Source organism: Micromys minutus (genome assembly GCF_963924665.1).
Source record: "Micromys minutus genome assembly, chromosome: 28".
Classification (NCBI taxonomy): domain Eukaryota; kingdom Metazoa; phylum Chordata; class Mammalia; order Rodentia; family Muridae; genus Micromys; species Micromys minutus.
Window position 1 is genome coordinate 31,629,313 of NC_137963.1, and position 4,589 is coordinate 31,633,901.

Here is a 4,589-nt window from a genome sequence, read left to right on the forward strand (position 1 = left end):
CTGTTTATGTATCAAGTCTGATAGCCTATGTTTTTTTATTGGGGAGTTCAGTCCATTTATGTTAATAGATATCAAGAAATAGTGGTTGCTCTTTCCTCCTATTATTGCTTCTGTATGTAGAGTTGTGTCTGTGTCTCTTTCTTCTTTTGGTTTTGTTGCTTAGGAGTTTTCTTGTTTTTACTAGGATGTAGTTCCCCTCATTGTATTGGGTTTTCCACCTATAATTCACTGTAGTGCTGGGTTTGTGGTCAGATATTGTGTAAATTTAGATTTGTCTTGAAATATCTTCATCTCTTCATCTATGGTGATTGATAGTGTTGCTGGGTATAGCAGCTTCAGCTGGCACTTGTGCTCTCTTAGGGTGTGCATGATGTCTGTCCAGACTCTTCTAGCTTTCATAGTCTCTGTTGAGAAATCGGGTGTGATTCTGATTGGCCTGCATTCATATGTTACCTGACCTTTTTCCCTTACTGCTTTTAGAATTCTTTCTTTGCTTTGGGCACTTGGTGTTTTGACTATTATGGGTCGGGAGGTATTTCTTTTCTGGTCCAATCTATTTGGAGTTCTGAAGGCTTCTTTTATGCTTGTGGTCATCTCATTCTTGAGGGTAGGCAATTTTTCTTCTACGATTTTGTTGAAGATATTTACTGTGCCTCTTAGTTGATATTCTTCTTCCTCTTCTATTCCTATTATCTTTAGGTTTGGTCTTCACTTTGTGTCCTGGATCTTCTGAACATTTTGGATTAGGTGCTTTTTGGTTTTTGCATCTTCTCTTACTGTTTTGTCTTTGTTTACGTTATCTTCGGTCCCCAAGATTCTCTCTTCCATCTCTTGTAGTCTATTGAAAATGATTGTATCTGTGACTCCTGATTTCTTTTTTAGGAGTTCTACCTCTAGGGTTATCTCTTTTAGTGTTTTCTTTATTGTGTCAATTTCCATTTTAATTTCCTTCTTCCATTCCTTCATCTCTTTGGTTCTGTTTTCCTCTAGTTCTTTGAGATCTTTGAGTGGTTTTCTTGTTTCCTCTTTAAAAACTTCTAATTCTTTTTGCTTTTCCTCTCATTCTTTTTTAAGGATCTCTATCATCATCTTGAGGTATGATTTTTAGGTCTGCGTCTTCTTTTTCTGACGTGTTTGGCATTCCACTGTTTGCTGTGATGGGAGAACTGGGTACTGATGTTGCCAGGTTGTCTTGGTTTCCGTGCGATATGCTCTTTCGCTTTCCTCTTGCCATCTTTTTGTCAGTGATATGTTCTTGCCTTTCCTTTGTATCTGGCCTGTGTCCCTGGATCTCAGCTGGTCTAGGTGGTGAATGGTTCAAGCCCTGTTCTACTCTCCAAAGTCGCAGGGTAGGAACAGTCCCAATGCTGGGTTCCTGGTCCCCGGGTCAGGCAGGGCAGGGGTGAGATTTCCGTGAGCACTTGGCAGAGATCTCTCTGCCCCCTGGCTGCTTGGATCTCCTTCTCAACAGGCCTGTACCTTTGGGAACTACTGGTCCAGGTGGCAGATAGTCCGAGCCCTATTCTATGCCCCAAAGCCGCCAGATGGGAACAGAGGTCCCATTGCTGGGTTCCTGGTCCCTGGATCAGGCAGGGTAGGGTCACGTTTTCCTTGTGAAATTGGCAGAGATCTCTCTGCCCCCTGGCTATTTCGATCAACTTCTCACCAGGCCTGTACCTTTGGGAACTGCTGGTCTAGGTGGAAGATCTATCTTGATCATATTATTTTTCCTTTCCTAGCACATTCCAGTTTCTCCATAGTTACTGTGTACCTACCTAACTTCATGTTTTCTCTCTCTATTTTTCTATTTTTCTATTTACCTTTCCCTCTCTATTTCTTAAAAAAATAACAAAAATTAAAACAAGAAAAAAATTAAAATAAATAACAAAAATAAAAATGAATGAGGCAATAGTTATCGCACCAAATGAACTACCGCCACTACCACCACCACCACTACTACTACAACTACTACTTTTACTACCAATAATAACAACAGCAATGATAGCAAGAATAATAAAAGAGATCACAAAAAGGCATGATGTATGTTTTGTGTTCTTTAACTACTCCTGGTCATAAATCCTGCCCTGGAGTGTGATTAACGAATTTAGTGTTACTTCACTAGGGACAACTTATTTTTTCTTTTTCTTTTAATCATGTAACAACTGTATATAGTATCTTGTGTAGGAGTGGAGCTTTTGTCCACTTCTTAATGAACTTTAAACTTGTATAAGTTTCATGCCTTTGGCCACAGTCTCTATGACTTCATGTGTGCATCATTCCTGCTGTGTTTGGAGGATCCTGTTTCTTGGAGTCACCCATCATTTCTGGCTTTTACCGTCTTTCTGCATTCGCTTTCTCATAGATCCTTTTGCCTTGAGAGGAGGTAAATGTACCCCATTTAGGAATAAATACTTCAAAGTCTCTCAGGCTCTGCTGAATTATGGGTCTCTGTGTTAATTACTCTAAAGGTAGCTGAGTTGTGAACTGATGTGTGTATAGAAATGTGTAGGAGTCATGTGATTGCTGTGTTTCTTTGGAAGAATAATAGTAGATCTTTCCCTTGGCCCATTATATATCTAATCTTAGGTACTTTGCCACTTTAGTCGTGTCAGGCTTTTGGGTCACATCTCTGGGAGTAGGTCTTGCATCTACTAAAAATATGCTGGGTTCCTCCTCTGCTCCACTACTGCACAGTCCTATCTGTACTATTATACAGGCAGATTACTGTTTTAGGTTGCAGGGTTCATAGCTGGGTAATATTGAGAATTACTTTTCTCCTTTGGTAGAATTTATAGTTTTTTTTTTTTCAAGTAATATGACAGCAAGTCAGTAGGGGTGAAATTTCTACTTGGTCACCAGTTCAATTTGTTCATGTTTGATTACAAAATAAGTGAGTGGTGCCTTCCAAAATAGGTCCTGATTATCAGGTTGTAGAAGATAACCAATAACCTTCGCTATATCTTGTTATATTTAATGGTGAGGTATGTGAGACAACTTTGGGTCAGATTTGATGGTGCTGTACTGAGCCTCAGGACAGAGAGCTCTTTAGGTTAACTCTATTTCAATTGCTCTCTCATTTGAGCTCTATAATTCAAATCCTCTGTATGCAGCTTCTAATCTATCAAAAAATCAGTGTCTGACTCCAACATTCCATATTTTAAGTTTCCAAACTCCAATCTTGCCACAAACTCTGACTACTAGGGAATACTTTACATCCTTCATAAAGTCAACAAAATTTCTACCAAAATGAATGCTGACACCATGTCCTCTAATTAAAGGGTCAAATAGATATCTGTAAAATAAATGCAATTTGCTGCAAGGTGTTTTCTAATATTTCTCTAGAAGTCAGAATTAAATTTGCACTATAACAGCAATGAGTCTACAAAAGGTAGTACATATATATTACAAAGTTCTAAGAGAGACAGAAGTATGATTCAGTTTAGCATACACTTGATTGACCAGGAATATGTAGTAGATAATGGTTATATAGAAGGAAATGATTAAATTGCTATTATCACTGCCTCACTTTGGAGGGACTATAAATGATGAGTGGGAGAAAAAAAAAAGGAGAAATGAACCCTTTATATGTTGCATTAGTCACAGTTCTAGAGAGAAACTAAGCTGAAAGAATTTGTTGGGGTAGTCATAGGTGGTCTACCTGCACAATTAATACTGTCCCCTAATCGAAAGTCCAAGAATCCAGTGGTTGTTCAGTTCAGTACTCAAGACTGTCTGTCTTAGCTCTGAAGTGTATGCCAGAATTCTAACAATGCAGATTCTACTGACACTAAAGAAAAAAAAAAAAAGCACCAGCCAGAGTTAGGGAAGCAGACAAAGAGCAGGAACTTTCTTCTCCCATGTCCCTTGTATAGGATGTCACAAGGTGTGGCCCAGATATAAAGTGGGTCTTCTCACCTGAAAAAAAATCAAGAAAAAATTCTTACTGGTATACCTGACTGTGTAACTTTTAATGTACAGGAGTTTGTTGATTTTAAGTTTCTGGAGTCTAGAAAGTTCATTCTCAAGGGGCTGGCTGTTTAGATGAGTCTTGTTCCACTCTTCTACAGGGAGGAATTCTGTGATCTCATGATGAGATGAGGAAGAAAAAAGAAAACAGGTTAAATGTGTTTTTTTATAATAGCCCTGACGCCAGCCAGGAGGTATCTAGCCTTTCTATTTGCTTTATTTTAGACAAGAAATTGTTTCATAGCCCAGACTAGCCTGAGACACTATGAAATACAGGTTTGGACTTCCAACTTGCAATCTTCCTTTCTTAGCTTCTCAAATGCTAACATTTCAGGTAAGCCCCATCATGCAAGACTGAGAGCTATACTTACTCTTTTATATTGTGCCCCTCAATCCTGTCTTAAAAGAGGTTTACAGTGATTTCAAAGTTTCAGTGTGGGTTCCTGAGGTGACCTATATTCATGCCATAATGCTAAATATGATTTGGTTTTTCAATGCAAACTGGTCAGCCTAGAAATAATATATACATAAATCACAGTAAATAGAAACAGTAGGTTATATTTAAATATTTATGCATATAGCATGATAAAAAACAGTCAATTGCCAAGGGGTGTGGGGGTATG